A 27,852-nucleotide genomic window follows, 5' to 3' on the forward strand; every position below is an offset into this window, starting at 1 on the left:
GTATGAAGATAATGCTGCCTGCATTAAAATGGCAACAGGTGACAGAGTAAAGAATAGAAGCAAGCATGTGGACATTAAATATTGTAATGTCAGGGAAGCCATAAAATGTAAATTGATTAGCTTTCTTCACTGTTCTTCAGAGGACAATTTGGCAGACATAATGACCAAGCCATTGGGTGGAGTGCACCATGGGAAGAATATTAAGTTAATTGGTTTTATGTGTCTTTCAATCATGAAGGGAGGAGTGTCAGAATATTCATGACTGGGAAGGCATGATAACAAGGTCAGCCAATGAATAGGCATAGCAACTAAGTCAGCCAATTGGGAGCTGAGACAGACTGGAGCCAGGGCATTTCTGAGTCTGTGCAAAAAGAAGCGAAATTGAAAGCAGTATGTGTGAACTTTTCTGCTGATCTGAGCTGAAATGAATCTTACTGTTCTCTCCTGCCCTGTGTTTTGCTTGTAACTGCTACACTGGAAGAATCTTCTATATTGATATTGTGAATTTATCTTCATGTATTATTATGTATATAAAAAAGTTAATGAATCCAGCTGAATTAGTTATCTCTGTGTGCTTCTGGATCTGATTTTTGCAAGAAACTCTCTTTCTCAAAGATCTTCTTTAATGAGTACATCATATCAGCACAGCTTCAATGGAAAACCAATTCTAAATTTTTCCTGTGGTTTCAGGAAATTAAACTAGGAAATAACGCCATCCCCAAGTGTCACAGGTCACATTGGCCAGTTTTTTTTTGTTTTTTTTTATATTTATATCCCGCCCTTCTCCGAAGACTCAGGGCGGCTTACACTATGTCAAGCAATAGTCTTCATCCATTTGTATACTATATACAAAGTCAATTTATTGCCCCCCAACAATCTGGGTCCTCATTTTACCTACCTTATAAAGGATGGAAGGCTGAGTCAACCTTGGGCCTGGTGGGACTTGAACCTGCAATATTGCAAGCAGTTGCTGTTAATAATAGGCTGCATTAGCCAATTGGCGGGCTCTTCAGGCTGTCCTTTTCCAATCTTATCTGTTGCCAGTGGAGATGAACTTGGTTCTCAGGAGAAAATTCTTTGTTGTGTCTAATAATGCATTCCAACCTCCTTTCCCACCTCACCCTCTGTGTGGCACCTGAGGAACAGAAAGATGCATTCCAACCTCCTTCCCCACTTGACCTCGGTGTGGCAACTGAGGAACAGAAAGATGGCGTGGCCAGGTTCAGTTCAAAGTTGAAACATTATACACTGAACTACAGGAGCCACCCTCACAGTGACCTAGCATGTTGTGCAAATTGTGTGTTGGGTTTAGGATTTATATGTTGTACCAATCTAAAAAATGGGGTTAAGTAAACCAGGATTAAGCTAGCCATGGATAAAACAATTATGGAAACAAAAACATACACGGGGAACTAAAGCATTCCAAAGCTGGCAAACCATCTGCTGTCAACTCTCGAAACAACTTTATTTATTATTTTATTTATTTATTTATTTAATTCGATTTTTATACCGCCCTTCTCCCGAAGGACTCAGGGCGGTGTACAGCCAAAAAGTAAAAAACAAACAATGCAATATACAATTTAAAATACAAATTAAAAAACTTATTTTATAATTGGCCTAAAAAACTTTAAAATATATAAAACTAAACCCCATTAAAATTTGTAATAGAAAATTTAAAATCGATAAAATTTAAGCCAGCCCCACGCGAATGAAAAGATGTGTCTTCAGTTCGTGGCGGAAGGTCCGAAGGTCAGGTATTTGGCGTAAACCCGGGGGAAGCTCGTTCCAGAGTGTGGGAGCCCCCACAGAGAAGGACCTTCTCCTGGGGGCTGCCAGCCGACATTGCTTGGCGGACGGCACCCTGAGAAGTCCCTCTCTGTGAGAGCGTACGGGTCGGTGGGAGGCATGCGGTAACAGCAGGTGGTCCCGTAAGTACCCAGGCCCTAAGCCATGGAGCGCTTTAAAGATCGTAACCAAAACCTTAAAGTGCACCCGAAAGGCCACAGGTAGCCAGTGCAGTCTGCGCAGGAGTGGTGTTATGCGGGAGCTACGCGGAGCTCCCTCTATCACCCGCGCAGCTGCATTCTGGACTAACTGAAGCCTCCGAGTGCACCTCAAGGGGAGCCCCATGTAGAGAGCATTACAATAATCCAAGCGAGAGGTAACGAGCGCATGAGTGACTGTGCACAAGGCATCCCGATCAAGGAAGGGGTGCAACTGCCGAACCAGGCGAACCTGGTGGAAGGCCCTCCTGGAGACGGCCGTCAAATGATCTTCAAACGACAGCCGTTCATCCAGGAGGACACCTAAGTTGCGCACCCTATCCTTTGGGGTCAATAACTCGCCTCTGACAGTCAGCTGCGGCTGCAGTTGACTGAATCGGGGTGCCGGCATCCACAGCCACTCCGTCTTGGAGGGATTGAGCTTGAGCCTGTTTCTCCCCATCCAGACCCGTACGGCCTCCAAACACTTTAGCTGAAGCCATATTCTCTTTTCTTTGCTTCTTAGTTGCCATACATATTGGGAGGGAGACCAATGGAATGTGGAATGTTTTCTTCTAATGTGCCAGACATAATATTGATAGGGCTTGTGGGAACCAAGATCATCTCAACGAGTGTTCGGGATAGCCCGAGGAAGCAGCTGAGAAGCTTGCCACTTACCTGGTTGGTTAACGTGACTTGTGACACTGGGGAGTGGGGAACATCTTTTAATTATACCAAACCGCGGGAAATATTTAGAGTTGGATTCACACTTGAATGTGCCGATATGATGTATCCAATAAAAAAGATCTTTGAGAAAAGCTACAGCCTCCTGAATTGATTGGGATATATCTGGGTTTCAACAGATGCCCTAATTAAATCATGAGCCTTGAGCCAAGCTTCAAAAGAAATCCAGTTATTTATTATAAGCTTCATGTCAGCATGTTCCCTAGTGAAGCCAGCTCTGACCCTATGTAATTTATGCCTCAATCATGACCCTGTTTCCCCCTCCCCACAGGGATCATACTCGCCAATGGAGCAATTTTGTGGGTTGTAGAGACCACTCTTCTCTAGCCACTGTGGGTAAACCTGAGATACCGCCTTGAGAGAGATAAGCTGGAATGTGCATCTGTCTTTGGCTGTAGTGCCATTTCATCAGTTTCCCATCCCCCCTTGCTTATGGCAACTCAAGAGCAGGCCAGGGATGCTTTGCAAGTTGACAGGATAATTACTTAGAATCATGACATCAATCCAGGCAGCCAGTGAAGGAATACATTCAAGAATTCTGGAGGGTCACAGGGAAGCTATGACACTGGCCAGAATGACTGCTTATTTACATTTCAAAGAGAGCCTTGACAGAAAACTGTGCCAGGCATATGCCACCAGAGCTTCCCTGACCAACTGCAGAAATGGCTACAATGGCTACAATGCTAGATGTGGAGCTGAGGACTTATAAACCAAAGGGCAACACTGAAGTGAGAATGAGGAAGAGCCAAGAGAGCCAACTAGCCAGGAGCCTCAGCCATGCCCACCAGTACACCAGCGAGACCAAGGTGGGCCCCATCCAATGCTTTCAATACAGCCAGTCAGGGCACCAAGTGGCCAAGTGCCTGGTGCCTGCATCCAAACTGAGGCAGGATCACCAACACCGATCAAGCCGAAGAACCCACCACAGAAGGTGCTGAAAAGTCCAGCGTGGCCCACCAGGCCATCAAGGTCCTCTCTCACCCATCCAAGAGAGTGGAAACTCCAGCAAAAGCGAATAAGTCTACCAGTCTCATACAACAGTGAAGATGAGGGAGAAGGAGACCTAATGGGGAGTAGAGCCATCTGCCATTTTGCTATCCCCATGAGAATTGTGTCACCCAAGTTGGGAATTCAGGGGGAGTTTGAAGCTTTAATAGGCTCAGGCTGCATCCTATGTTTGATAAGCCTGCCTACCATGTTAAAGCTGGAGATCCAAGCAAGGAAGTTGCCTAAAGTCATGAGGTTCGAGCAGGTTGATGGCTCACTAATTGGGGGGAGGGTCCTGTTACACACTTAACCAAGCCTGTGAAGCTGAAGATGGGTCAGCACTGGGAGATGATCAGATTCATGCTTATCCCAAAAATGACAGAAGATGTAATCCTGGGGTTAGCCTGGTTGGACAAATGAGACCCGACAATATGATGGGAAGGGAAGAATAGGAAGTTGAAAATAGGGAGAGGCCCTCTTCCTCCCCCACATGACTGAACTCATAAGCTATATCATTGGAGACAGATGGCAGGGGCTGAGAATTCTTGAGGGCCAGGTCGAATTGGCCCCCAGGGACCCAAATCATTCCCAGAGTACCAGGACCTGGTGGAGGTGTTTAGTGAAAAGGAATGTGATGTACTCCCCATCATTACCCCAAAGACTGCGTAATCAAAATCTTGCTAGGGGTGAAATTGCCTAAAGCCATAATGTACTCTATGACTCTCAAAGAAATGAGGGAATTAAGAGAGTACATCAACAAAAATCTAGCCAGAGATTTCATCCAACCGGCTAAATCCTGCATAGTGGCTCTGGTCCTGTTTAAGGAAAAGAAAGATGCAACTATGTGTGGATTTTAGAGGGATCAATAGGGTGTGGAAAACATATATCCCTCCCCTTCATGAAAAACATGTGAGCACACCTGGCTAAGGGAAAGCTATTCATCTAGTTAGACTTGAGGGAATCATATTACCATGTCAGAATCAGAGAGGGGGATGAAAGGAAGAGGGCATTCAATTGCCCGTGGGAAATTTTCAGTTCGAGATAGTGCCATTTGGATTTGCAAAGGCCCCCTGCGATGTTCATGCAGCTGATAAACGAGGTGCTACATGAGCATCTGTATAAGGGGGTCATAGTTTACTTGAATGACATCCTTATCTTTACAAAAATGATGGAAGAGCATATCCAGTTAGTCCGCCAAGTCCTCAAGAAGCTTCTGGCAGCGAATTTATATACTAAGTTCTCAAGTGCGAGTTCCACCAGACCCACCTGGATTACCTGGGCTACCTAGTGTCAAGCGAGAGTGTGGAGATGGACCTGGTGAAAGTGAAAGCTATCCTAGAATGGTAGCCCCTTCAGATCCTTAAGCAGTTACAAAGCTTCCTGGGTTTCACTAACTTCTACAGGCAATTCACAAAGCTAGCCCTGCCAATCACAGAACTACTATAAACTGGAATAATGGGTCAAATCCTGACTGAGTCAGCTGCTCCAGTGGACTATGGAATGCCAGAAGGCATTTGAGGGCCTAAAGAGGTTATTTGCAAAAGAACCAATCTTAAAGCATCCCGATCCCAAAAAGCCTTTCATAATCCAGGTCAAAGCCAGTGATGTGGCTGTGTGGACTGTCCTACTCCAAAAGAATGGGGAGAGAAACCTACAGCTGTGTGCATACACTTCCTGAAAGCTCACTGACATAGACAGACACTGGGCTGTATGGGAAATGGAGGCCTTCGCTGTCCAGTGGCATTGTTGACCTGGCGTCACTTCCTGGAAGGGAGCAGTATGCCTTTTGAAGTGCGGACTGACCACAAAAACTTATAGGCCCTCAGAACCCCTCGTAAACTCTCACCAAAACAGGTTTGGTAGGTGCAATATTTCCACCAATTTAACTTCGCTTTTAAGTATCTCTGGGTGGGTGGGGGGGACTTCCTGGCGGATACCCTATCATGAGTACAAGAGCAGCCGGGAAGAAATAGTTGGTGCACTTATTCCTCTTCCCCAGAGGGCAGCTCAGGTGACCATGCAACAGCAAACCACATGACCTACCAAACTGAGAGGGAGGAGCTGACCCAGAAACTCAAAACTGAACTACAAACCGACCCCTGTTTCAAAGACCAGCAGCAGCTCTTGACCTAGGGATGGGATGGTTTGGAAAGGGACTAAACTGTATATCCCTAATAGCTTAGAGGTCCAGGTCCTACAGAGGAACCATGATGTCAGGCAAGCTGGACACTTTTGGTTCCTGAAAACCCTACACCTGGTTAGGAGACAATTTTGGTGGGCAGAGATGAAAAAGGACGTTGAGGGCTCTGTAAAGCATAGCTGTAAAGAGCTATGCAAACTGCACAACAATGAAGAAGTTGGGGAAACCCCGGTGTGGTGTCTGCATCCCCTGAGGTGGGACAGAACACCCGGCTTACTACAACAAGTAGCCAAGCCAACCCGACCCTGGGAGGAGATCACAATGGACTTTATAGTGGAGCTACTGTAATCTGTTCTCCAAGCAGACTTATTTTACAGACTGTCCCAGACTACCTTCCACCAAAAAACTAGTGAAGCTGTTCCTGAAGCACATCTATCAACTGCACAGGGTGTCAAAGAGAATTATTTCAGATTGAAGGGTCCAATTCATGGCTAAGTTCTGGAGAGAGTTTGTAAAATCAATAGGGTCATCCCAGGGACTTAGCTCGGCCTTTCATCTGTATACCATTGTTGTGGCAGAAAAAAGCTAACACAATGGTGGAGAGATATCAAAGGTGTTATATCAACTATCAGCAAACCAACTGGGCAGACCTATTCCTTTTTGCTGAGGTGGCGTATAACAATGCCGTGCACAGTAGCATGGGGCTTAGTCCAATGGTGGGTTTCAAAAAATTTTACTACTTGCGTGGCACTTGCGTGGTTTTGTAGGTGGGGCATGGCTTGGTGGGCATGGCTTGGCTTGGCGGGCATGGCAGGGGAAGGATACTGTAAAATCTCCATTCCCTCCCCCAATCCAGGGGAAGGTTACTGCAAAATATCGATTTCCTCCTGATCATCTGGGACTTGGGAGGCAGAGAATAGATGGGGGCGGGGCCAGTCAGAATTTTTACTACTGGTTCTCTGAACTACTCACAATTTCTGCTACCAGTTCTCCAGAACTGGTCAGAACCTGCTGAAACCCACCTCTGGGTTAGTCTCTTCAAGGTTATCAATGGGGTAGAATTTGTTCCCATGCTGGAGTATACCCAAAAAAACCTCAACCTTTATTACTCTAGCAGAATGGGTGGACTCACTCCAGAATGCCTGGGGAAATGTAAAACAGGCACTGGCGAAGGGGACACAAATTCATAAAGAGCAGGCCAATAGGAAAGAGGCCCCTCAGAAACCATTCCATGTTGGGGAGAAGGTCTATCTCTCTACCAAATACTTAAAACTAAAACTGCCGTACAAGAAACTAGGTCCTTGCTTTTAGATTTTTAGGACTATGCCCTATTGTGAGAATCATAAATCCAGTCACAGTGGAATTGAAGCTTCCCTGTCTTCTGGGAAAAGTGCATCCGGTTTTCCAGAGTAGCCTGTTGAAATTGGTAATAGGTTCTGAGCTGAGACCGGTAGTTCAAACGGCCTTAGCCCCATAGTGGTGTAAAGGGAAACCCACTACGAAGTAAAGTGGATTTTAGATTCCAGACGCTACAAGGAAAATTACAATATTTAGTTCAATGGAAAGGATACCCTCTGTCAGAAGTTATCTAGGTAAAGAGAAGCGATGGAAGAACAGATCTATTATTAAATAAATTCCATGACAGAATCCACAAAAGCCCAAATAACTGGGGAAAGGGAGGGGGATTAATAGGCACCTATCCTCTATTTGTGCTTAAAGCTTTCAGGTGATCTTTACTTTCTATGGGAAGCCATAAACTCTTGAACGACTTAGCTGAAGCCATATTCTCTTTTCTTCGTTTCTTAGTTGCCATACATATGGGGTGAGGGGGGACCAATGGAATGTGGAATGCTTTCTTCTAATATGCCAGACATAACATGTGATAGGGCTCAAGGGAACCAAGGTCATCTCAACAAGTACTCGTGACAGCCAGAGGGAGCAGCTGAGAAGCCTGCCACTTAACTGGTTGGTTATTGTGATCTGTGACACTGCGGGGTGGGGAACATCTATTCTTTTAATTATACCAAACCGTGGGAAATATTTAGAGTTGGAGTCACACTTGAATGTGCTGATATGATGTATCAATAAAAGAGATCTTTGAGAAAAGCTATAACCTCAGAGCTCTGAATTGATTGGGATCATTACTCAAAACTGTGACACCTGCTATGTTCATGCTGAATAATCTTTCCGTGCAAAATATCCACTCCCAGTTATCCTGATTTTTCTTTATTTAACATATACATTTGGAGAACTGCAAGTGTGGGTAAAAACTCATAATACTAGACCTTTAATTAAATAATTTTAAGTTACAAATACTTGTCATTCAGCAGTAGATCTCCCTTCTATTAAGCATGTTTTTGCAAAGAATGGGTTAATCAAGTTCTATCTATCTCTTGCTAGATTTTATTCCCATATCTGTTTTCTTTTTCTTGGCTTTGTGAGACTTTTCTGCTATTTACCAGGGCTGTACTTCTGGCTACAGATTTTGTGAGATAAATGTCAAGCAAGAAACCCCTATTGCCAACTCTGCAGTCAGTCTTGCAGGCCAGATTGTAATTGAGACGATGAAAGGAAAACTCTTAGCCTAACAGAGCAATATACTTACTTTATTATTGTAATAAATGCAGCCAAGCTTAAAATCAGGAGCCATGTATTTGCAGATGCAGCAACAACAATAAGCAGGAAAAGGTGAATGCATTGTTCTTGGACCAGGCTTTGGAGATGTACTTTTCTTGTTCTCCTTTTGTATATGTCTCCATCTACTGTGTTTTCCCAAAAATAAGACCTTCCCTTATATTTTTTTGAATCCTGAAATAAGTGCTTGGCCTTATTGCTATGTGCACAAAAGCCCGGTTGGGCTTATTATCAGGGGATGTCTTATTTTGGGGGAAACGGTAGTATCTGTCTTCTTTTGCTTAAGGACTTAGCAGGCACATAATAGCTTCTTATGATTGCTAGTTAAATGCATTTATAACATCCTGCTAAACAAAGTAAGTGAAAATAATTTGTTGCAATGTGGATTGATCTTGTTCAGATTTTAATTAGCCAGGTCTATTGTCTTTTGAGATGCTTTTAATAGTGCCACCAAAGAAAGATACCAAAGCACATGTTCAAAATCTTACCTCATGCAGTAGGGTACACTGTCAAATCTAGACTCCAACATACTCTAACAGCAATTTTTTCCATTCTATTCCCATAGCCCAGGGGTCCTCAAACTACGGCCCGTGGGCCAGATTCAGCCTGCTCAAGCCATTAATCCAGCCTTTGGGAGGCCCAGAGGCTGCCCTGCCCTGCCCACCTCACCCCACCCACCCACCCCACCCACCAGTCCCATTCCTTTAGCCAAGCACAGGACTTATTTTAGTGAGCCCTGTGGGCTTGAACTGGAAGGTAAGGCCAGCAGAGTGCTTCTGGGGATGGGGAGGGAAAAATGGGCTGCATGGAGGTCCCAGGAGGCCTTTGCACACCTTGTTTTTGGCCAATAGAGTGCTTCTGGGGACGAGGGAAGGGAAAATAGCCTGAGCTATTATGGGAGGGGCTGTAATAGCTTAGGCTGTAAGGAGCCTGTTATTAGAACACAGCAGCCTGCAATTACTGCAGGCTTGAATCCCACCAGGCCCAGGTTGACTCAGTCTTCCATCCTTTATAAGGTAGGTAAAATGAGAACCCAGATTGTTGGGGGGGCAATAAGTTGACTTTGTAAATATACAAATAGAATGAGACTATTGCCTTATACACTGTAAGCTGCCCTGAGTCTTCGGAGAAGGGCGGGATATAAATGTAAATTTAAAAAAAAGGGCCATGTAGAGGTCCCGGGAGGTCTTCACACACCTCATTTTTGGCAGGCATAATGCTTCTGGGGATGGGAAAAACTGGCCCAGGAGGTGTCCGAGGGGCCTGTTTTTGCCCTCCCCCACCTCCAGAAGCACTCTGCTGGCCAAAAAAAAGAGAGTGTGCCTTTCACTGAGGAAAGAGCTCAAAGATTTACCAGGGACTTCAGTCCACCGTCGCTCCACTGAGGTGGAGGGAAAGCCGAAAGGTCCCAATGAAAAAGGCTGCACCTGCCACGTAATTATGCATTGCTTCCAAGAGTCACGCTTAGTGCCAGGTACCTGTGTGCTTTTCATTCACCCTGGGTGAAGCAGAGCAGGAGCAGAAAGGGGTGGGAGGCCTGAGAGCATGCAGAGCCCTAGCTTGGCTCTCTCCCTTGCCAGCTGGACTAATATGGGAGTGGCACATCCCTCAGTCCTGGACTGGATGCGTGGCCCAAGGTAGAGGGGAGGATAAGTGGGAGGCCCTCGGGAGAGTGCCACAATGGCACTAAGTGTGACTCTTGGAATAGATGCATAATTTTGCGGCAGGTGCAACCTCTCTGTTGGGACCCTTTGGCTTTTTCCCCCTTGGCGGAGTGACGGTGGCAAATCTTTGAGCTCTTTTCTTGGCTACTGGCTCTCCTGCCCTACAAGGCAGCCACCTTTCACTCCCAGGACCAATGGCATCGGCTGCTCCAAATGAGTCTCCTTCCAAACTTTTCCTTCCTTCCCTTCCCTCTGACAGCTGCATGGTGGGAGGGCTGCACAAGTGATGCAATGTTGGGAGCTGAACACGGTTCAGCCTCCCAGAAGAAGCACTTCCCAGCCCCACCTTTTGCCGGTCCAATGGTAGCCACACAGGGACTCATGCACTGGGTGGCTGTGGTGTCCCTCTGCCTCTGCTTCTTAGTTCAGGCTTCCTCCAGTGGGGATCAACCAGCATGCTCCAAGCAGGCAAGCAGCTTGCCTGAAAGAGGCTCCTGCCTCTTTCTCTGGGCACCTGTTGGCAAAGCAGGGCTAGCAAGATGCAAGCAAGATAGGGAATGGGCACCGCAACAGCCACCCCGCTATTTCTTCCCCTCCCACCACCACCACTTGGCTGCCCGCCCTTTTCTCACTCGGCGCTCGGCAGTTATGGGGCGACAGCCAGCGAGGCCACCTGCCCCCCCCAAGGAGGATGGTCCTCTCCACCTCTGGAGAGGGAGGCAGGAAGGGCTGGCTGGCCTGTGGATCAGCACCTCTGAGCCCCCACCTTGGGGCTTCCTCGCCAGATCTGCTCTGAGTGATGCTACCCGGTCCGAACCTGCCTGCCAGATGCACTAAGTCCTTGCCCAAACCTGTTGCACGTATTTGGCACATATAGAGGAAGTCTGGGGCAGATTACAGGACAAATTTTTCCTGAAACCAAACCACTTGTTAGAAAGCAGGTTGTTTGTCTCTAAGTGGAGGGTGATGGATTGGTTAATAATTGATACCATGACATAACAGGTGATGCAAGACAGTGAATTTGGTCTGTAATTTTCTACTAAGCTAGGGTCTCCCTTTTTGAAGATAGGTATGACTGTGGCTAATGACCATAGGTCGTTATAGATTGTGCTTAGAGGTTCAGCTATGGCAGTGGAAAGCTTTTTCAAGAAGTAGGTACATAATCCATCAGGGCCAATAGATAGTGTAGTGCCATTTTGACATTATTTACTGTAAAATCAATATGTAGCAGATCATTGCAGGAAATGTGGATCTGAAGCCATTGCTGTTGACAAAAACTGAACTGAAGAATGTGTTGAAGAAGTTGGCCTTAACGGCTTCATCATTACAGTCTTCCCTGTTATGTCCTTTTAGGGGTGAGATGGTTTTAGAGTCTTTAAGTTTGGCATTTACGAAATTATAGGCGGCTTGGGTGGATTTAGAATGTAACAGCTCTTCCTCTTGTTTGCAGTGGTAATTGGTGGATTCTGCCTTTATCTGATAGCTTAAGGTGTTGTAGAGGTTTTTAAAGTTTGCTACATAGCCAGTTTTGTTTTTTAGCCAAAGAGATTTTTTTTATTGAAGCTTTATGGATAATTTTTTCATTGAAGCTTTATGGGTAATTTGTAATATTTGGAGGGCTTTGGGTGTTATTAATGGTACGTGTCGTTTAATGACTCTATAAAATGTTTTATTTTATTTTATTTTTTTAAATTTATTTTATTTGTCAAACACAACAGTATATATAAGTATAAGCATGAAATAACCATACAAATTGGATACAATCAAAGGGAACATTAGGACAGGAATGGTAGCACGCTGGTGCTCTTATGCACGCCCCTTACAGACTTCTTAGGAATGGGGTGAGGTCAACAGTAGATAGTCTTTGGGGATTTTGGGAAGAGACCACAGAGTCAGATAGTGCATTCCAGGCATTAACAACTCTGTTACTGAAGTCATATTTCTACAATCAAGATTGGAGCAGTTCACTTTAAGTTTAAATCTATTGTGTGCTCGTATATTGTTGTGATTGAAGCTGAAGTAGTCTTTGACAGGAAGGACATTGTAGCAGATGATTTTATGAGTTATACTCAGGTCATGCAGAAGGTGGCGGAGTTCTAAATTTTCTAAACCCAGGAGTTCAAGTCTGGTGGCATACGGTATTTTGTTGCGATCAGAGGAGTGGAGAACTCTTTTTTGTAAAATATTTCTGGACACACTCAATTGTATTAATGTCCGAAATGAGGTGTGGGTTCCAGACATGCGAGCTGTATTCGAGAATTGGTCTAGCAAATGTTTTGTATGCTCTGGTTAGTGTAATCTTTCTGGAGAAGAAGCTATGCAAGATTAAGTTTACAACTCTTAAAGCCTTTTTGGCGATGTAGTTGCAGTGGGCTTTGGCACTAAGATCGTTTGATATGTAAACTCCAAGGTCTTTGATGGGGTGAGGGTCATCTACAAGGTCATGTCCATCAAGCTTTTATTTAGCGTTTTGATTCTTTTTTCCAATGTGTAAGACAGAGCATTTGCTGGTTGAGATTTGGAGCTGCCAAATTTTTGACCATTCCGACACAAAGTCAAGGTCTTGTAGCCACATTGTTGGTAGTGTTAAATAGTTTAACATCATCGGTGAAGAGAACACAATTACTTATAATATGGTCACAGAGGTCATTAATGTATAATATGAAGAGTGTTGGTCCTAGAATGCTGCCTTTGGGGACACCGCTATTGACAGGAGCGGGATTTGATAGGGCACTGCCTATTTTGACCACTTGTTATCTGTTTGATAGGAATGCTGTTATCCAATTATGGAGGGGTCCGGAGATGCCGTAGGATTTTAGTTTTAGAAGAAGTTTGTCATGTACCACTGAGTCAAAATCTTTACAGAAGTCTATGTAAATTGCATCTATTGCTTTGCCCTGATCAAGATTTGTAGTCCATATGTTTTTGCAGTGAAGAAATTGTAAATTACAGGATAATTTTTTTCTGAAACCAAATTGTTTATTAGAGAGTAGGTTGTTTGTTTCTAGGTGGAGGATGATGGATTGGTTGATGATTGATTCCATTACTTTGCAGGTGACGCAGCATAAAGAAATTGGTCTGTAATTTTCAACTAGGCTGGGGTCTCTTTTTTTGAAGACAGGGATGACCATGGCTAGTGACCATAGTTTGGGAAGGGAGTTGGTCCTGAAAGATTTTTCAAAGATTATGCTTAGGGGTTTTGCTATAACAGTGGAAAGCTTTTTTAAGAAGTATGCACAAAGACCATCAGGTTCAATAGATTTATATAGAGTTATATAGTGTTATAATGGTTTTCTGCAGTATTACAATCAGTGAACAAAAGGTGTCAATCAAGAGATGTGAGGTCGGCAGCTATGAGATCATAGTTGGCTTTTTAAAAGTTATAATTTGGTGTTCCATCATTTTGACCCTCTTTGCAAGGATGTAAATTGAGATGAAAATCAATCATGTTGTGGTCACTGTTAGAAAAAGGTTCTTTAACTTGTAGACCATAAGTTGAGTTTAAACTATTTCAGAAGATGAGATCTAGGCAGTTGTTGAGCCTAGTGTTGTTCGTTACCAATTGATCCAGTCCCAGAGTTGTAACTGTATTGTACAGGGTTGCATGTATAGTTTCAGTTGTGCATTTGTTCAGAGTCCAATTGATAAAGAGGTAAATTGAGGTCACCAAGAAAAATAAGGGAGCATGGGAAGGAAGCTGCCCACATTAGCAATGCAGTTAACTTGTTTGTATGATCACGATCTTAATCAGGGGCTCTGTAACATAGTAAGAAGCGAACTGTGGTATTTAGAGACAGTTCACAGACAATAGTCTTGTCGTGTCCCACTCCTCCTCTGACGGCTGGGTCGGGGAAGTCTGTATCAAGCGTGGCTACAAAGCCTCTGCAGCTTTGCCAAAGTTCTGTCAGAGTTCTCAGGGCAGGCAGGAGTCCAAGATGTGACTTCAGCAATCCAAATTAGACTTTGCCTGACTCAAAGAATGCCAGAAAGCAGATCCTTTATATAGGCCATGGGGTGTGGCTCCATGACTCAGCACTTATCCAGGCCTGCCCCTCCCTTCCTTTTGCTGACGTTGCCTCTCCATTCTCCGGAAGCGTGGATCCCTCCACCCTCCGGCTGCCGGCAATCCCAGCTCGTGACTGGCCTCATATTCCTCATGTTCACATGCTGTGGGGGAGGGGTTTATCTGCTCGGTTTGTCCAGGCATGGTGCCAGGACTGGGGGCTGAAGGCATGCCAGGCCATTCATCTTGCTTGGTCTGTCCAGGCATGGTGCCAGGACTGGGGGCTGGAGGCATGTCAGGCTGTTCGTCTTCATTATCCATTTCTGGCTGAGGTAACAGGAGATGAGAGGGGCTCGGCTGCGGAGAGGGGGGCGAGCGAGGCACAACAGGTCTCTGGAAGAGCAAGCTCTTGTGTAACATTTATCTTTTTGAGATCTAGGGACATTTTATAGAAAATAGCAATACCATCCCCTCTATAGTTTTCAGGTAATATGTGTATTATCAGACATTTTTGCATTCAGTCATTCAAGCCCAGGTTATCTTACATCTGGACTACTGCAATGCACTTAGCATAATGCTACATGTTGAAAGCTACACTGGTGCAGAATATCACTATTCCAGAACTGCACTGGCTGTCAGTTTGCTTCCAGGTGCAGTTGAAAATGTTGGTTATCACTCTTAGAGCCCTAGATGGCATGGATCCAGGCTACTTGAGGACCCGTCTCACTCCATTGGGACTTACTGCATACTGGCAGACGAGGCATGCTGTAGACCATGTCAGTCAGGGAGTTCTGGCTGGGTGTGTGTGTCAAGGAGAAGACCCTTCTCTGCTGTGGCCCTGGCCATTTGAAACATCTTTCCACCTCCCCCCCAGGTGAGATTGGCTCAAACCTTCCTGACCTTCTGTAAAGCATCTAGAGTTGCCTTGCAAGATGGGTGGCTAAATAAATACATAATCACCCTGAGTATTTAAGTCAACCCAATGTATCATGTCCTAGAACTGCAGCTCTCTGAACACAGTGGTGTTAGAATCCAACTTTCATGTTTTAAATGACCTATTTTGGCATGCGAAAAATAGGAGGCTTAGGGGTTTTTTAATTAGTTGTTTTAATAGATTTTTTAAGGGGAGTTTTAAAGGGGATTTTAAGGGTTGGGAGGGGGGGAGGGATTTGACGGGTAGGGGAGAGAACCCGTCGTGGAGGGATCCAGCCCCTGTGCTTGTTCGCGACATTATTACATCTGGTCTGAAGGCAGGGGGGGAGGGTTCTGTTCCAGGACTAGAGGGTTGTTCAATCTGTACGGTGAGTGGGAGAGGCAGATATGGCGGAGGTGGGGGGCGTATTGAGTGTTGGGAGCACGTGCTCGATGTTTGATGGCGATCACGTGCTCCGGCCCCTCAGTCCCTACCCGTTCCTCAGGAGGCCATGATCCTCAGAGCCTGGATCTTCGGTTGATGTTATGTAATGCCCGGTCCGTGGCTAATAAAGCCCCCCTGATTTGCGATCTTATTCAGGGGGAGTCCGCGGACCTTATGGGCATTATGGAGACCTGGTTGGGTCCGGAGGGGGGGGTTCCCCTCGTTGAGCTGTGCCCTCCAGGTTTCCGAGCATTTCATCAGCCGAGGGCCCAAGGTAGGGGGGGGGTGGCGGTTGTCATTAAGGAAGATCTAGAACCGAGGGAGGCCACTGTTCCTCAGATTGCCGGTTGTGAATCCCTCTATGTGAGGTGGGGCCATAGGAATCAGTTGGGCTTGTTGATCGCGTACCTGGCTCCTTGCTGCGTGACCACAGCCCTGCCCGAGCTGTTGGAGGTACTTGCCTCTGTGGCGGTTGAGACCCCCAGACTCATAGTCATGGGGGATTTCAACTTGCCATCGGCTGGCTTGCTATCGACTGCAGCTCGGGAGTTCCAGGCTTCCATGACGGCCTTGGACCTGATTCGGGTAAATGATGGCCCCACGCACATGGGGGGAGGCACACTGGACCTGATTTATATCTCTGGTCAGTGGTTAAATGATCTGGAATTAGATGATTTAGTAACAGAACTGATGTCATGGTCCGATCATTTTCTCCTTTGACTAGACTTCCGAACCGCCATCCACCATCGCAGGGAGACGGAACCTATACGGTGGTTCCGTCCCAGGCGCCTGATGGACCCTGAGAGGTTCCTGACGGAGCTTGGGCCATTCCCTGAGGATCTGGCCCACGGCATGACTGAGGAACTAGTTGTGGCCTGGGAGCGGGCCGCGGCTGGGGCCTTGGACCATGTCGTGCCTTTGCGACCTCTGACCCGGCGCAGATTTCGTTTGGCCCCTTGGTTCTCCGAGGGGCTGAGGGAGATGAAACGCCGGAGAAGACGTCTAGAGAGCACCTGGAGGTCCAGTCGTTCCGAAGCTGATCGGACACTAGTTAGGTCCTATTCTAGAACCTACCTAGTGGCAATGAGGGAGGCGAGGCGATCATATGCCTCCACCCTCATTGCGTCGGCAGATAACCGCCCGGCCGCCCTGTTTCGGGTGACCCGCTCCCTCCTTCATCAGGAGGTGCGGGATGACCCGTTGCAGGGACGTGCTGAGGAGTTTAGTGGTTATCTATACGATAAAATCGCTCAGCTCCGGAATGGTCTGGACCGAAATTGGGATGATCCAAGCGAGGGAGAGGAGACACGTCTTGTTGAGTCCATTTGGGATGAGTTTGACCCTGTGGCTCCCGAGGACGTGGACAGGTTGTTGGGGAGACTTCACGCCACTACATGTTTACTGGACCTGTGTCCTTCCTGGTTGGTACTGGCCACTCAGGAGGTGACACGAGGCTGGCTCCAGGAGATTATCAACGCTTCTTTGTTGGAAGGGGTTTTCCCTGCCGCCTTGAAAGAGGCGGTGGTGAGACCCCTCCTCAAGAAGCCCTCCCTGGACCCAGCTATTTTGGGTAATTATCGTCCAGTCTCCAACCTTCGCTTTGTTGCGAAGGTTGTAGAGAGTGCTGTGGCACGACAGCTACCCCAATACCTGGATGAAGCCGTCTATCTAGACCCGTTCCAGTCCGGCTTCCGACCCGGGTACAGCACGGAGACAGCTTTGGTCGCATTGGTGGATGATCTCTGGAGGGCCAGGGACAGGGGTTATTCCTCTGCCCTGGTCCTATTAGATCTCTCAGCGGCTTTTGATACCATCGACCATGGTATCCTGCTGCGCCGGTTGGGGGGATTGGGAGTGGGAGGCACCGTGTATCGGTGGTTCTCCTCCTATCTCTCTGACCGGTCGCAGACGGTGTTGACAGGGGGGCAGAGGTCGACCGCGAGGGATCTCACTTGTGGGGTGCCGCAGGGGTCGATTCTCTCGCCCCTTCTGTTCAACATCTATATGAAGCCGTTGGGGGAGATCATCAGTGGTTTTGGGGTGAGATACCAGCTGTACGCTGACGACACCCAGCTGTACTTCTCCACCTCAGGCCACCCCAATGAAGCTGTTGAAGTGCTGTCCTGGTGTGTGGAAGCCGTACGGGTCTGGATGGGGAGAAACAGGCTCAAGCTTAATCCCTCCAAGACGGAGTGGCTGTGGATGCCGGCACCCCGATTCAGTCAGCTGCAGCCGCGGCTGACTGTTGGAGGCGAGTTATTGGCCCCAAAGGATAGGGTGCGCAACTTAGGTGTCCTCCTGGATGAACGGCTGTCGTTTGAAGATCATTTGACGGCCGTCTCCAGGGGGGCCTTCCACCAGGTTCGCCTGGTTTGGCAGTTGCGCCCCTTCCTTGACCGGGATGCCTTGTGCACGGTCACTCATGCGCTCGTTACCTCTCGCTTGGATTATTGTAATGCTCTCTACATGGGGCTCCCCTTGAAGTGCATTCGGAGGCTTCAGTTAGTCCAGAATGCAGCTGCGCGGGTGATAGAAGGAGCTCCGCGTAGCTCCCATATAACACCGCTCCTGCGCAGACTGCACTGGCTGCCTGTGGCCTTTCGAGTGCACTTTAAGGTGTTGGTTACTACCTTTAAAGCGCTCCATGGCTTAGGGCCTGGGTACTTACGGGACCGCCTGCTGTTACCACATGCCTCCCACCGACCCGTACGCTCTCACAGAGAGGGACTTCTCAGGGTGCCGTCCGCCAAGCAATGTCGGCTGGCGGCCCCCAGGAGAAGGTCCTTCTCTGTGGGGGCTCTCACACTCTGGAACGAACTTCCCCTGGGTTTACGCCAAATACCTGACCTTCGGACATTCCGTCGCAAACTGAAGACACATCTTTTTATTCGCGCGGGGCTGGCTTAAATTGATTTTAACAAATTTTTAAATTCTTAGTAATTAATTTTAAATGGGGTTTTTTAGCTTATTATATATTTTACTTCTCAGGCCAATTTTAAAATAAGTTTTTTAACTGCATTTTAAATTTGTATATTGTACCGTCTGTTTTATTCTTGCCTGTACACCGCCATGAGTCCTTCGGGAGAAGGGCGGTATAGAAATCAAATAAATAAATAAATAAATAAATAATATTTATAGTCAATGAGGAAGACAGTTGTAGTGGAGGGTGTTTACCCTACCACAGAGGAGCAATCATGCCACCAAAAAATAGGGACTGAATATTCAATCCTTTTTGCTATTGTTGCTGTAATTTTGGATGCTATATTTGATATTGACAGATGTGATAAACTCTAACATAATACTTTATTTCTCTGCTAAATTTTTGTAATGTGGATTTGGGAGATTTAAAGGAAATAGAAATTCATGCGCTTCTGACAGTTTTGGTTCACTAATTGCTAATCCATATACTATATTCATTCAGTCATTTAGCTATCATGTGAGGTATCCCTGATAATCTGTAATAATAATAATAATTGGTGACTATTGTTTATTTGATGGTGGCTCTTTGTTTTAGAAAACCTTTCCAAAGTCACTTTGTGTCTATTCTATTTATTTAAAAAAAACCTTGCCACCATATTACACAGATTTTATATTCCATAAATTCTTATCTTATATATTATACTTTTTAGTACCATACATCATTCTGGAGGCACTGTGGAATTGAAACTGTTCAACATCAAGGCATGAAATTATTAAGAACGCAATCTAAGAAAATAATCAAACTACATTCTGAAGGATTAAAATCCAAAAAGAGTTGTTCCATATTAACTTTGTAGATTATTCTTACTTTTTGTGATTGGCCTGTTTTGAGATTGAAAGGCTATTCCCATGAAAAAATGCTGCATACTTGAAACATTTTGTAAACTTCTGTTCTGTCTTCAAGAAGCACTGCAGCAGATATGGAAAAAAAATGTCAGGATCCAATACAGAATAAAGATGAACATTTCCCCATTAATACCAAGGGAAAAGATAAAGAAAATCCTGCTGTATAAAATCAAAGGGCAGGTTTAGCATTTTGTAATACAGCAGCCCCCAACCTTTTGGGTAGAGAGAGTTTTTTTCACAGACCGGAGGAGGTGGTTTCACATGCTGCCTACATCCTATGGTTGAGGATTCGCTTGTTTGTGTGGCCCAGTGTCTGGCATGCTATGACCCAGTGGCAGTCCACAGATCAAGAGTTTTTTTGTTTTTTTTTTACATTTATATCCCGCCCTTCTCCGAAGACTCAGGGCGGCTTACAGTGTGTAAGGCAATAGTCTCATTCTATTTGTATATTTACAAAGTAAATATACAAATGCACCCGGAGGTGAGGTGCATCCGGAGGCTGCAGTTAGTCCAGAATGCAGCTGTGCGAGTGGTAATGGGAGCCGCTGGTGGCTCCCACGTAACACCACTGCTCCGTAGTCTGCACTGGCTTCCTGTAGTCTTTCGGGTGCGCTTCAAGATCCTGGTTACCACCTTTAAAGCGCTCCATGGCTTAGGACTCGGGTACTTATGAGACCGCCTGCTGTTACCTTATGCCTCCCATCGACCCGTATGCTCTCACAGAGAGGGCCTTCTCAGGGTGCCGTCCGCCAAACAATGTCGGCTGGCGGCCCCCAGGAGTAGGGCCTTCTCTGTGGGAGCACCAACGCTCTGGAACGAACTCCCCCCTGGCTTACGTCAAGTGCCTGATCTTCGGACCTTCTGTCGTGAGCTAAAAACATATTTATTCATTCAAGCAGGACTGGCATAAATAGTTGATTTTAAATTGGGGTTTTAGTAATATTTTAAATTTTTAAATCTTTTAAATTACCGGCCGTTTAGTAATAGTTTATTTTAATTTCTTTTAATTGTATATATTCTGTATTTTATTCTGGCTGTACACCGCCCTGAGTCCTTCGGGAGAAGGGCGGTATAAAAATTTAATAAAAAAAATTAAAAAAATAAAGTCAACTTATTGCCCCCCCCCAACAATCTGGGTCCTCATTTTACCTACCTTATAAAGGATGGAAGGCTGAGTCAACCTTGGGCCTGGTGGGATTCGAGCCTGCAGTAATTGCAGGCTGCTGTGTTTTAATAACAGGCTATCTTACAGCCTGAGCCAAGTTGGGGACCCAAGCTGTAATATCATGTATTACCATGTAATACCATGGCCTCAAGTCTGATGCTGTAGAAAAGGACAATTTTTAGAGTAAAAACTTAACAAGCAAAACTCAGAAAAATAGCTCTCTGCTCAGTACTGAAATCTTCTCAACACCAGTATGACATGTGAAGCACTTATTAGTAATTGGAAAAGTTCTGGCTTCAGTTATAATCTTTTCCTTTAGATGTCCCTGCCTTTAGTAACAGATTTTTCTTGCAAATATTCATTGTAGCTACAAGATGGTGCTGCTGACGGCTGCCTTGGTGAAATGCTCTCTAATGGTTTCTTTATTTTTTATTGTTCTCTGTGATTCTCTATGAATTTTATACTCATGGGACCATCTGCTAAGAATTAAGCAATGTTTCTTTAAGGAGCAGCTTTCTGTAACCTCACCCCCTTCATCTTTACAAACACACGGAGGAGATTCTAACACAGGAAGAAGCAAATTCCCTAGAGCTAGGGATCACCAAAAGCAAAAGCAGACGGCGGAAACAGAGATGGAGAAGTAAAAGAGTGGGAATTTTGAATAGACTAAGGAATAGGGGGAATTAAAAAAACCCACTCCCTTCAATCTTTCTGACTAATTTGCTAATAAGATGGATGAAATACTTTTTTTAAACAGATGCAATTCTGATTTTTACAATGCAGCAGCTCTATGCTTCATTGAAACCTGGCTAAATGAGGAAATTGATGACAACAGCATGCATATACCAGGGTTTCAGATACTAACAACAGACAGAATTACAGAATCATCAGGTAAAAAGAAGGGAGGAGGCTTATGTATATATATCAACAACAGCTGGTCTCAGGATATAACTATAATATAAAAATTCTGTGATGAAAATTGAGAGTCTTTACTTATCAACTGTAAACCATTTTATTCTCCACAGAGTTTTCCTCATTTCTCCTAATTGATGGCATTTTGAACGCTAGGTGACCAGATTATGGAAGCTGAAGCCAAATACCCAGATTCATTGGCCAGTATTCTGGGAGACTTAAACAAAGCAGACTTAAGGAAAGAGCTTCCAAAATATTTTTAGCATGTCAATTGTCCCACTAGAGGCAAGAATACTTTAGACTATTGGTACACAACACTAAAAGATGCTTATCTGTCTTTACCATGAGCAGCTGTGGGACACTCTGATCATTGCACGATTCACATTGTACTTGCTTACAGACAAAGGCTTAAAATCATGAAACCAACAATTAAATTAGTGAGAACTTGGACTGAGGAGACAAAGCTAAAGCTACAGGCCTGCCTTGATTGCACTGATTGGAATGTTTTCGAAAATATCTCTGCAGACTTAGATGAACTCACAGATACTGTAACATCATATGTCAGTTTCTGTGAAGACAGAAGCCAACAAGAAACTTGCAAATATACAATTCCATAACCACAGAATATAAATGTTTGGGTGCCCTCCACCTTCATTAAGATCATTTTGTAATGCTCTTCCAGTTGACAATGCAGCAAGAACAGCTTGGAAAATAGCAGGTTCCACCGAGCCCCACAAAATCCAGCTGGCAACTGCTGTCAGGAAACTCTATGGGGTCAAAGGCTCCTTGTAGGGATGGCGAAGAAAGGAGAGACACTTCATGGACCAAAAGGAACTCACAATTTTCTTGTTAGGTCCGAAGCAAGCTCTCCTGAGCAGCAAGGGACAACAGCCACTTTTGGCAAGTCACAAGTGGAACAACCAGGACCATAAGATTTGTGCTGGAGCGGTCTGTGGACAGAGCATTGAAACTGGGTGAGATAATTTCCAATTCGTACTCTAAAGTCTTAACTTAAGTACAAAAATTTAAAAAAATAATCAAGCGTTAAGGAAGCGGCGATTAGACGCAAGGAGAAGATTAAAGACTGAAATTAAGAGGCAAAAAAAAGGAAGCTTTAAAATATAACATAACATAACATCAGAGTTGGAAGGGACCTTGGAGGCCTTCTAGTCCAACCCCCTGCCCAGGCAGGAAACCCTACCCATCTCAGTCAGATGGTTATCCAACATTTTCTTAAAAATTTCCAGTGTTGGAGCATTCACAACTTCTGAAGGCAAGTCGTTCCACTTATTAATTGTTCTAACTGTCAGGAAATTTCTCCTTAGTTCTAAGTTGCTTCTTTCCTTGATCAGTTTCCACCCATTGCTTCTTGTTCTACCCTCAGGTGCTCTGGAGAACAGCCCAACTCCCACTTCTCTGTGGCAGCCCCTGAGATATTGGAACACTGCTATCATGTCTCCCCTAGTCCTTCTTTTTGTTAAACTAGACATACCCAGTTCCTGCAACCGTTCTTCATATGTTTTATCCTCCAGTCCCCTAATCATCTTTGTTGCTCTTCTCTGCACTCTTTCTAGAGTCTCAACATCTTTTTACATCGTATGACCAAAACTGGATGCAATATTCCAAGTGTGGCCTTACCAAGGCATTATAAAGTGGTACTAGCACTTCACGTGATCTTGATTCTATCCTCTGTTTATGCAGCCCAGAACTGTGTTGGCTTTTTAACAGCTGCTGCACACTGCTGGCTCATATCTAGATGGTTATCCACTAGGACTCCAAGATCCCTCTCACAGGTACTACTATTGAGCAAGGTACCACATATACGGTACTGGTGCATTTTGTTTTTTTGGCCTAAATGTAGAACCTTACTTTTTTCACTGTTGAATTTCATTTTGTTAGATAGCGCCCAATGTTCAAGTCTGTCAAGATCTTTCTGTAACTTGAGCCCATCTTCTGGAGTGTTGGCTATTCCTGCCAGCTTGGTGTCATCTGCAAATTTGATGAGTTCCCCATCTATCCCCTCGTCCAAGTCATTGATGAAGATGTTGAAGAGTACTGGGCCTAAAACAGAGCCTTGGGGTACTCCACTGCATACTTCCCTCCATGTGGATGTAGTTCCGTTGAGGACTACACGTTGAGTGCGGTTGGTCAGCCAGTTACGAATCCATCTGGTGGTGGTGCTGTCTAACCCACATTTTTCTACTTTATCTAGTAGTAGGTTATGGTCTACTTTATCAAATGCTTTACTGAAGTCCAAGTAAATTATATCAACAGCATTCCTCTGGTCTACTCATTTTGTCATTTTGTCAAAGAATGCGATAAGATTAGTCTGGCATGATCTGTTTTTGACAAACCCATGTTGGCTTTTGGTTATTACTTTGTTTGCTTCTAGGTGTTCGGTGATTCGTTGCTTGATTATCTTTTCCAGAATCTTCCCCGGTATTGAGGTCAGACTGATAGGTCTGTAGTTTCCTGGATCTGTTTTGTTTCCTTTTTTGAAGATGGGAACTACATCAGCTCTTTTCCAGTCCTCTGGCAGCTCCCCTGTGCTCCAGGATCTTTGAAAGATATAGTTCAATGGTTCTGAGATCACGTCTGCCAGTTCCTTCAGAACCTTGGGGTGTAATCCATCCGGTCCTGGTGATTTGAACTCGTCTAGGGTAGACAGGTGTTCACTTACCATTTTCTTCCCTATTTTAACTTGTGTTTCTAATCTGTTTTTTGTAGTGCTGTTTTTGATAGGTTGGATTGTTTTTTCCTTTTGTGTAAAGACAGATGCAAAATATGAGTTAAGTAGATCTGCTTTCTCCTGTTGCTTGTCATCTTCTTGCCACTTTCTCCCAGCAATGGGCCAATTGTTTCCTTGACTTTTTCTTGTTTTTAACATGTTGGAAGAAGCTTTTTATTATTTTTACTTTTGTCGCTAGCCTTTGTTCATTGTGAGCCTTAGCTTTCCTCACTTCATCTTTACAGGCTCGGCTATTTGCTGATATTCTGCCTTAGTTATTTGCCCCTCTTTCCACTTTTTATATTTGTCCTTTTGTCTTTCAATTTGTCAGATAGTTCTTTATGCATCCATGCTGGTTTCTTTTGTGATCTACTATTTTTCTTCTTCATTGGTATTGTGTTAGACTGTGCTTTTATAATCTCACTTTTCAAAATTTCCCAAGCTTCTTGAGTTGTTTTCCCCCTGAGGATTCTCATCCATTGAATCCTTCTCAAGATCTCTCTAAGTTTATTGAAATTAGCTCTCTTAAAGTCCAAGACTCTAGTTTGACTTTGTTCTACTACTTGTATTTGCTTAATGTTGAATTCCAATATTGCGTGGTCACTTGCCCCAAGGTTCCTGTAGCTTCAACACCTTCTATCATTTCATCTCTGTTAGTGAGAATTAAGTCCAATATGGCTGATCCTTGTCGCCTTCTCTATTTTTGGGAAACAAAGTTGTCTGCTAGGTTTGTTAGGAACCTGTTGGATCTTCCACTTGGTGCAGAGTTTGTTTCCCAGTTGATGTCAGGGTAGTTAAAATCCCCATTACTACTGTGATGTGCTTCCTACATACCTTAGTTAGCTGACTAGCAAAAGTTCATCTACTTCCTCTGTTTGGTTGGGTGGCCTATAGTATAGACCTATGGCAATATCGTTTTCACCCTTTTATATTGACCCAAATACATTCAAGATGATTTTCATCATTGTTGTGCTCTATTTCTGTAGAGATGTAGTTATTTCTTATATATAGTGCAACTCCACCTCCTCTTTTATTTGGTCTATTTCTTTTAAATAATTTATATCCTCTAGCTGTATGTTCCATTTGTCAGTTTCATCCCACCAAGTTTCCGTAATGGCAACAATATCATATCTACCCTCATTTACTTGGATTTCTAATTCACCCTGTTTATTCCTCATACTCTGTGCATTGGTGTATAGACATTTGAGTCCATTTGGATTGATCTTGTGTTTACTGTCTACATAACCTGTGTTGACTGCCCCTACTTTCATGCCACCTGTTGGTTTAGTGCACATGGTATGGCACTCACTGTTAAATGCTTGGTTTTGCTTGATAGCATGGTTGATAGTCTTACCCATACAGACATCTATGTTACATGCACTGATAACCCTTTTAGTTTTCGATTGCTGGGGACAGAAATTTTCTATATCAGTTAATTCTCTGTCCCCACTGTTCAGTTTAAATGTTTATCCAGAAAATCTGTGAATGTATTGCTAAGTAACTCAGTCCTTTCTTTGATGGATGCAATCCATCTCTTTGTACAATTTTTCATTGGACCAGTTGCAGACATCATGACTAATAAAACCAAAGCCTTCCTTTTACACCACTCCTTTAGCCACACATTAAACTCCACTACACGCTGGCCTTTACCTTTTGTTCCTTATGTACTGGTAAAACCTCTGAAAAGTTAAGCCTACAACCTATGCTATTAAGTTCATACCCTAAGCTCTGGAAATCATTCTGCACAGAAAGCACATCCTTTTGGGACAGATCATTTGTGCCAAGGTGTATAATAGCATCAACATCAGAATCCTTACTGGCATTCTTGACTATCTTAAGAATACGCCTCTTGTCTCTGCTGGCAGTAGCACCAGGTAGACACCTGACGTCTTTCAAAACCTCCATATCCTTTCCTAAATTTACATCCCTTACAATTGAATCACCAATCAGAAGGTGGCTTCTCTTTTTGGATACCTTGCTCTTCTTGTGTGACCGATCTGTAATACTTGATACACACTTTTCCAAAGTAGGTTCACACTTTTCCAAAGTAAGTTCTTCATCTTGAACCATAATCCCTTGATTGTTTGAGTTATCAGTATCACAACTACCTTGATCTGTCACTTTAGTGTTCCTATTTAGGTCAGCAAGGGCACTATATCTGTTATACTGGGACACTGTAAAAGCTTTGTGTTTATGGTTCACAGCTCTCACCCTGCCGGATCCCACGGTTGTCCATACTGCCCTTTTCCTGCAGGATCTTTGTGGTAGATATAGATAGCCTGGAAAAAAGCTTAAACAACCAGAAAGGTGATTTTTGAGAGAAACTTGTCTTTCTTATTGTTATTTTTAAACCCTCTGGATTTATCGGATAATTAGCTGTTTTTGATATACTGTTTAATGTTGGAGTTTGGAGAAGGAAAACTATCTACTGGAAGAAAAGAAGCACTATAGCATGAGAACTTGTAATGAAAGTGAGGAATGTCTAATATACATAACAGAAGAAAGTAAACAACACCTCGAAGGTGGCCTGACCTTGATTCTATTTTAGAAGACATTTGGATATTGTGAAATACTTAATGAGTTTCTTTTCTTTTTTAAAGGTTTTTAAGATGAACTAAATTGCAAATAACTAAACTCTGTTGAAACTGATTATTGGATTCTGGATTTGAAAGATTGGAGAAAACCTAGTGAATTAATTTGGATTTGGATTATTAATGCTATTTGATGGAACATTCTACACGGCAAAAGAAGAAAGGTGATAGAAGAAAAGAAAAATGAAGAAAAGTTAAATAAGACTTTAAAATTTGGACAATTGGAAAGACAAATAATTGGAAAACCAAAAGGCTGTAAATTACTAAAGAACCTTAAATATTATAAATTTAGGGGATTTGGAGATATAATTATGGGATTGACTAAATTCTATTAAAAGTTGACTCTATTAAGTTTTTAAATATTGAGACGTTAAAACCATAGAGGTATATTGAGAAATTTTTATCAAACTGTTACAAAATGGATTATCAGGGGATAATAGAGGCATATGAAGAAATAATTTTGATGCTCAAAAGCATGTTTGAAAAGAACAATAAGGAGACAAGGGAATTGTCTAAAGATAAAGAAATGAGTGTAGAACTCTCTCAACAACTGGTGGAGGGGGAAGATGAACCTGGTATACAGAAAATAGATGCGAAATTAGAAGAAGCAGTGGAAGAGAAAAATTGAAATGAGATGGAAGAAGATAAAGATAAGGAAAGAAAAGAAAGGATTGTTAAGTAGGAATCAAATAGATAATTCCTTAAAAATTTATAATAGAACAAAGAAAAAAAAGAAAAATCTCTTTAAAAAAAGAAAGACTGATGGATGGGTGCTCAGATTATACAGCAGAAAGAGACAAAGGGCAACCCAGAATACTCAGTGAATATAAAATATCAAAAAAAGTTATAAGAGTCTAAGAGAGAAAATATAAACGTGATTAAAAAGTCAATAAATGATGAAACTCCAAAAAGGTTAAGAGATGATGGATAGTGATAAAATATATTAATATAATGAAAAAGCAGAAAATACAAATAGGGAAAATAATAGCATATATACTAACAGATAATAGAATTTATTATAATGAAAAATAAGCTAAATTTAGAAAGTGGAAGTTTAGGATTAGGTAATCTAATTGTATTATGAATAGAATAGAATAGAATAGAATAGAATAGAATAGAA

At 43.7% G+C, this 27,852-nt stretch overlaps 1 protein-coding gene across 2 annotated transcripts in view; it reads right to left on the minus strand.

The window, feature by feature from the left end:
* TMEM108 (transmembrane protein 108) overlaps positions 1 to 27,852 on the minus strand; it is a 311,167-nt gene that overhangs the window by 134,538 nt on the left and 148,777 nt on the right. The gene's annotated exons all lie outside the window — the stretch shown is intronic.

Source organism: Ahaetulla prasina, chromosome 4 (assembly GCF_028640845.1).
Source record: "Ahaetulla prasina isolate Xishuangbanna chromosome 4, ASM2864084v1, whole genome shotgun sequence".
Taxonomy (NCBI): domain Eukaryota; kingdom Metazoa; phylum Chordata; class Lepidosauria; order Squamata; family Colubridae; genus Ahaetulla; species Ahaetulla prasina.